This window comes from Mus pahari, chromosome 17, assembly GCF_900095145.1.
Source record: "Mus pahari chromosome 17, PAHARI_EIJ_v1.1, whole genome shotgun sequence".
Classification (NCBI taxonomy): Eukaryota; Metazoa; Chordata; class Mammalia; order Rodentia; family Muridae; genus Mus; species Mus pahari.
Genome location: NC_034606.1, coordinates 1,646,871 through 1,654,777, shown reverse-complemented (window position 1 = coordinate 1,654,777; position 7,907 = coordinate 1,646,871). Strand labels below are relative to the sequence as shown.

The window sequence follows — 7,907 nt, the reverse complement described above, 5'->3', positions numbered from 1 at the left end:
CCTGGCAAATACAGAAGTGGATGATCACAGTCATCTATAGGATGGAATACAGGGCCACCAATGAAGGTGCTAGAGAAAGTACCCAAGGAGCTGAAGGGGTCTGCAACCCTGTAGGTGGAACAACAATATGTACTAACCAGTACCCCCAGAGCTCATGTCTTTAGCTGCATATGTAGCAGAAGATGGCCTAGTCGGCCATCATTGGGAGGAGAGGCCCTTGGTCTTGTGAAGATCATATGCCCCAGTACAGGGGAATGCCAGGGCCAGGAAGCAGGAGTGGGTGGGTTGAGGAGCAGGGCGGGGGCGGGGAGGGTATAGGGAGCTTTCTGGATAGCATTTGAAATTTAAATGAAGAAAATATCTAATAAAAAAAAGGTTTGCAGCAGACAGTCCAATAATTGAATTCTTATCTCCCTTATCCCTGAACAGAATCCCTTCTCTCCTCTGGTGGATGTTGTTTACAAATGTAGATTCTGTAATTGGTCCTTGATAAATTCCGGAAAGTTGAGTAGTACAAATCGCATTCCTAGTGAAATAAAAACAGAAAATAATTACAAAGCTAGATACTTATAGAAGCCTACACCTGTATGAATTAATAGCTCTGCAGCTGCAAGCACCAAGTGCAAATCCAGCTTTAGCTGCAGCACATAGTTCAAGATCATTGTGAAAATAGTCAATAGGAAGGCCTACAACTGCTGATGACTATTGTGATCACAGAAAATTAAGGCTTTAAATGTAAATCAACTAGAGTCAGCTCAAGAAGTAGTTTTAAAAAGGAGTAAAGCAGTAAAAATTGTAATAGACAGAAAGAAGCGTCTGATTAAAATAAAGGCAAATTTCAGTGAAATAGAAAGCATGGAAACAGACTAAGAATAGACCTAGGAAGCAGATCTTCAAACACAACAAATAAAATTCTTCTTAGGAAAAACATCACAAACATTAAAAACATACAGGAGAGATAAATGAGCAGAAATACAGATAAACATATGAATGTATATTTAGTAGAGCATAAACAAGTACCTTAGTTTTTTTTCTAATACTTAACTCTTTTTGTTAACTATGAAAAAGAGTAAAAAGTAATTCGCAAACCAGGCCCTAAGGAAGTTGATCTCGACAGTGCCAAGGCCATGCCCTCACACCTTCCATGGCCTGACATGGTTCAGACATTGGGACCATGTGGACATAGGAAGAAATCTTTCACTTTTAAAACATGGACAGACAGTGCAGACCTCCAAATCTGGAGAAAAAAAAGATATCACAAATAGAGAATACTATAAACTAATTTCTCTGCCTAATATTGATACAAAAATCCTAAATGAAGTCAGCCCCAGAACAAGCTGTGCCTATGAGCATGTTGTCTGATGAAGGTGGATCATCTCCTTTGTGCTGTGTAAGATATTTTCACTTGCTTTCCACTTCTGTGTTTAATGTATTGCTGGAGCTAAGCTTCCTTGTCAAATTAATCCCACAAAGATGCAGAAAATGCATTTTATTTGTGTTATGTTTACCTAGAAGCAAGTCCAGCGAGTATTCAAGCATCTGAGTTAACCAAGAAGCCCTAATTCTGGGAGAAATCCATTCTGGGAGCCAGGGAGGTGGTTCAGCAGGGAAGGGCGCTCGCTGCCAAGTCTAATGACCTGAGTTTAATCCCTGGGACTATATGGTAGAAGGAGAGAACCGAGAACAACTCCTACAGGTGTTCTCTGGTCTCCACATGGCACACACACATACACACACACATATATACATATATATATATGAGATTAAGTTTATATTTAAAAAAGAAACCCATTATCTTTTGTTGTAATTTCAAAATATAATGACATATACATATAAAAATGTTATAATGGAACCCATTGCTTTATAAAGTAACTTTAAAAATTGATAAAATAAGTAAAATTAATTTATTTTGATGAGAAAGAGCAATATATTTTATCATGTTTATGAGTCAAAAGGAAGCTTTTGAGATTGTTGGTTGAGTTGCACAAACTATGTTATGCGTGTGCTCTGGGGTTCTAGTGTACAACACAACTGTAGTTAACATGATATTCGGTACTTAAAGCTTTCTGATAATAAGTTCTCACATCTGTACATAGAATAATAACTGTGTACAATGAAGGACACATTGAACAACCTGAATCTGATAATCATTTTATTACACATGTGAAGACCAAATTGTCGTGTTGTATTCCTAAATGCATGCAATGCTATTTTTCAATGATACTGCAATAAGCTAGACGAATAAATAAGAAAGTATTACATACTTATCTCAATGTATCTCAAAAGGTACCTTAAAGTTTAATATCTATTCTTGCTTTAAAGAACTTGGCAGTGAAATACCGAAAGATGATTTCATTAAAGTAGGGACTAAGAAGAAGACAGCACCTATGCACATCTTAATGTCTGGGCATTCTGCAGTCATCACTAGTGACTTCTACAAGAAAACAAAATAGTTATGAAAGTCATGGGCAGATCTGAAATTTTTAAGTGTTGTATAAAGTGGAAATGTAGCACATGAAGGACTGGACAGATGAACTGGACAGATGGCCCAGTGTTTAAGAGCAGTAAGCTGTTCTTCCAGAAGACCTGGATTTAAGTCCCAACACCCACATAGTGGCCCACAACCATCCATAACTCCATTTTTGAGGGAATTCTCTTGGTCTTATCAGGCATCAGTCATGTAAGTGGTACACAGACATACATGCATGCAAAATACCTATACACAGAAAACTAGAATTAACAAAATTAAAAAATGCCATGAGGCAAGTGAAAGAGCGTGGAAGTGTGTGGGTAGTTCTGTCTCACTGTACTTCAGATATGGGGCAGGGCAGTCAATAGTTCAAGGCCACACTCAGCTTCACCTTCAGCTTGAGCCAGCCTAAACTATGTAAGACCCCTAGCTCAAAAAATTTTGTTTAAGAAAAGGAGAAAAGAAAAGGAGAGAAAAGGGGAGGAGAGAAGGGAAGGGGAAATAAGAGAGCTTCCAATAAGTAGCTATCTTTGCCTATATTATATTATAAGATAATTTCTTTACACAAAGAGACAGACAGAGACCCGAGAGACAGAATTTTCTGAAAAAAATTCCTTTTATTGAAAGTATGTTTTCTCATATAATAATCCCAATTGTGGTTTCCCCTCCATCTCCTCCTCCTAGTTCCTCCCCTCCCCTCCTCCCTTCTAGATCCACCCTCTTTTCTGTCTCTCATTAGAAAACAGTCTTCTAAAGACTAATAATAAAAACACAAAAGTTAACACACTGTGATTAGGAAAAATAAACAGAGGGAAAAGAGCTGAAGAGTAAGCATAAGAAAGAGAGACCCACTCATTGGCACACTCAGGAGCCCCACAAAATACTAAACCAGAAGCCATAATATCATGGACAGGGCCTGGTGCAAGCCATCATAGGCCCTATGCATGTTTCCTCAGTCTCTGTGAGTTCATATAAGTGTTGACCTTGTTGATTTACAGGGCCTTGCTTTCTTGGTATCCTCCCCCCACCCACCCCATATCTTACACTCCATATCTCACACCCCATATCTTACACTCCATATCTCACACCCCATATCTCACACTCCATATCTTACACCCCATATCTTACACCCCATATCTTACACCCCATATCTTACACTCTCTGGCTCCTCTTTCACAGGGTTCTCTGAGCCCTGAGGAGAGGGATTTGATAGGCATCTTGTTTAGGGCTGAGTGTTCCAAGGTCTCTCTCTCTGCATACTATCTCGTTGTGGGCCTCTGTATCTGTTCCTGGAGGAAGCTTCTTGAAGACGACTGAGTAATACACTGGCCCACGAGTCGGGTAGAACATCCTTAGGAGTCATTTCTATTGCTAACTTTATTTTAGAACAGTAGCATTTGGCTTTTCCCTAGGTCTGTGGGCTATCTAGTCTCAGGTTCCTATTTACCCAAGCAGTGTTAAGTAGGGATTCCATCTCTTGAAGTGGACCTTAAATCAAATCAGATATTGGTTAGTTACTCCCACAAGCTTTGTGCCACCATTGCCCTACCATATCTTGCAAGTTGGGATGTAATCTAATCTGAGGACTGGAAACTTCATTTGGTGACAAGAAATGGCCTCTGTCTCCCCTACTACTTGGTGATTTCATTTAGATCGTCTTCATATATGTATATATTTTAGAAAGCGTCTACTGTATTAGGTTTCCATACTACTTCAAGTGCTCCTAATTTTAGATACTTTAATTGTAAATTGATGATGTGTAATTATATAAAGTTATGGGGTAAAGGGACATTATGATTTTTGAACACTGTTAAAATGATTACATCAAGACAGTAAACGTGATCTCAAACATTGACATTGTGTGTATGTTGAGATCATTAAATTTTATTTTCATAGCAATTTCTGAATGTCAATTAAATCTCAGGATAAATCTAGTGGTTTTTGCTATTTTGATGTGGTATAGGATTGAGTTCTGTTGCACAATGTTATCAATGACAATCTGTGACTTCATTTCTTTAAAAAAAAAAATCTGAAGTCTCTATGCACAGTCCTCTCAAAGATCAGAATGCTGGGGGATCCAGAAACATTGCTTTATTTTTATCACACTTCAGTTGTCAAAGAAAAATTAACAACGGAAATATTGATGGCTTTGATCAGGAGGTGTTAATTTAGTATGTAGTCACCCAGGAATCCTTCTGAGTTAAAGAACTAATATTAAACTGAGTGTCAGATATCCAACTCTGGAATGCTAGAAAAGTGTGTGGCACAATGAAAGGAATGTGTGTTTGTGGTTGGTGATTAAAAAAATAAAGAGAATAGAAAGACTAGCATAAAAACCTACGTTGTGGATACTGACACGGTGGCAGGCGACTGTAGTCTCCGGAAGGCTTTCTGTAAGGCTGATTCAGAATTGTCCACACAGCTGTCAACACCATGATTCCCTTCAGGTGATTTTCCACAGAAATAGGCAAAATGATGGGCAGATTTACGTTCAAGAAAATTCACCACAGCCTCATTTTAACAGAGAAAAAAATGATTCAGTCTAAATATCCAAAAATAGGAAATTGTCAAAATAAATTATACACCTCGTACAAAGGCATTCTTGACAGCCAACAAAAGGCTTTTTCACGGCACAGAAAATACTTAATGGTGATGGAAAATAGGCTCCTGAGTGGTGTAAATGGTATGAGTCACATGTTGGGATATATTCTTCCTTGAAGAAGGTAAGGTAATGATGTGCCCAAATATTAAGAAATGACTTGAGGGTGAGTATTAAGATAGCAGTTGATTTTTTTCTCCTTTCCAAGTAGGTCTGCATTTTATAATCTTTTAAATGAACATGTGTACTTTTGTAGATATTTTTTAATTTAAACTTTATTATACTCCCAGTGTCATAAATCACAACTGATAGTATCTTAATGTTTTCCAGCCGTCTTTCCTTGCATACATAGGTCTCTAATGGACATTGCATTGATACTGTGTCACAATTTTTAATTTCAACCTATTCTCATCAGTCAACCTCCTCTAGCCCAAAAACCATAGCAAAACCAAGTACTTTATAGTACTGAGCACCAGTCAGCAAATAAATTGCAGAGTTACAGAAATAGCAGCTATCTGTAAATCCCAATGTGCAGCTAGAGACACGAGCTCTGGGGGTGCTGGTTAGTTCACATTTGTAGCAGAAGATGGTCTAGTCAGCCATCATTGGGAAGAGAGGCCCCTGGGTCTTGAAAACTTTATATACCCCAGTACAGGGGAACACCAGGGCCAAGAAGGGGGAGTGGGTGGGTAGGGGAGCAGGGGGGGGAGGGTATAGGGGACTTTGGGGATAGCATTTGAAATGTAAATGAAGTAAATACCTAATAAAAATTGGAAAAAAATTGAAAAACTAAATCCCAATGTGAGATCAATTACAGAAGGTGCCAGGTCTTTAGCACCTTTGTAAAGAATTCTAGTTTCATTTGTTTCTTCTTCCTCTTCCTCCTCTTCATCCTCCTTTTCCTCCTCCTCTTCCTCTTCCTCCTCCCCTTCCTCCTCCTCTTCCTCCTCTTCCTCCTCCCTCCTCTTCCTCTTCCTCCTCTTCTTCCTCCTGCTTCTCTTCCTCCCCTTCCTCCTTCTCTTCTTCTAAATGGAACAGTGGGTTCAATTCTTTTTTTCACTAATTACCCCTCTGTGGAACCCGGCTGCCAGACCACAGGGCTCTTGCACGCGGTGCTGCAGTTTCATTCAGTGTTTCAGGAGGAATCTCGAGTCCCTGAACAGCTGAACAACAGACTTAACCACCAAGTGACATACAGATCTCTACACAGCTTAGAATCTGTAGATCAGCTATGTGCTGTCTTTTTTTTTTTTTTTTTTTTTTTTTTTTAAGATTTATTTATTTATTATATGTAAGTACCCTGTAGCTGTCTTCAGACACTCCAGAAGAGGGAGTCAGATCTCATTAAGGATGGTTGTGAGCCACCATGTGGTTGCTGGGATTTGAACTCTGCACCTTTGGAAGAGCAGTCGGGTGCTCTTACCCACTGAGCCATCTCACCAGCCCGCTATGTGCTGTCTTAATCGGTCTGATACGACTTCTGACATCTATAAACAGACCAGGCAAGGACTCCCAGATGGAGTGCTCATTAAGAATTTATCTCATATCTCCTCTAATAAGTATGACTTTTAGTTGAAAGAAAATGCCTAGTTTTTAAGTGTGCCTTAGTACTCTTCCAATTATAGATTATCTTCAGAGTTAGAAAACTGAAATTATGGAGGTTCTTTATCTATTTTTAATTTATTCTTTATATATTTATATGATCTTTTTAAAAGCTAAAAAGGAAAACTTTCTGATATATTATGACCATGTAAGTCAATGGTAATTAAGAAGTATTCTTTCACATCACCTTTTGGCTTGTAATTGTTTGATTTCATGTAAAAGTTATTTGTGAATTTTCTTTTTTATGTGCAGTGTGTCTGTGTTTGTTCATGTGAGTGTGTGAGACAGACTGACTTTGAAAAGTCTTCCTCAATTGCTTCACCACCTTTTTGAGACAGTCTCACTGAACCTGAACTGTTTCAGCTAGGCTGGGTGGCCAGGAAGCTCCAGGACCCACTGTCCACCCTAGCCCAGCCCTAGCAGTGTGATGACAGATGCACACTCAGATCTGAACTCAGATCCTGTGTTTACACAGCAAGCATTTCACCACTGAGCCATCTCCCCGGCCACTACTTGAGAATTTTCTATGGATTACAACTAAAGTATGAAATTGTTTGCAACTTAATTTCAAAGGACTGAAACAAATAGAAAGCACTGGGTTCCTATAGAAATGTGAGAAGAAACTGCACACTGGTCTGACAGCTCACACCTAATCAGTCTTAATTGTCCTATGAAAAGTTTGTTCTCAGCAGAGCCCCCTCAGAACAGAAAATCAGCAGCTATGTGAATGTCATAGTTAGGGTTCAGTCTGAGAAATGAATATCAGTTCTGGCTCTGGTCCTCTTGATAGACTTTTTCAGAAAGAAAAGAGCAGGGTCTAAGCATTGCTGACAAAGTCTTAGCGTAACCCTCTGTAAATTCAGGGTACTTAGGAAGTCCTTCATGTCCTGTCTCCTTGTCTGTTTATCTTTGAACTTTTCCGTCTTTTGTCACTTTCCCTTTAGGGCTGCATTAATACTCTGACCTCTTTCTTGCCCTCATTGCTTATGCCTTTTCCACCCACTCGTGGTGACTGTCTCCACGGTATCCCTCCACAGGCAGGGCTTGAGGTGAGCACCTTGCTCCAGAAGAAGGTGGCACCGGGTTCCATAGCAAACCCAGCAGAACTGTGTGCGTGTGTGAGTGTGTGTGTGTGTGTGTGTGTGTGTGTGTGTGTGTCCCTGTATCCTCACAAACATTGTTCTGAAACCCTAACTGGCACATTCGTTACTCCAGCAAGAAATCTTTTTTTTTCTT

The 7,907-nt window shown here is 39.3% G+C and overlaps 1 protein-coding gene across 2 annotated transcripts in view; it reads left to right on the top strand.

Annotated features, from left to right (window-relative positions):
• Nipal2 (NIPA like domain containing 2) overlaps nt 1–7,907 on the top strand; it is a 102,749-nt gene that overhangs the window by 84,423 nt on the left and 10,419 nt on the right. The window lies entirely within an intron of this gene.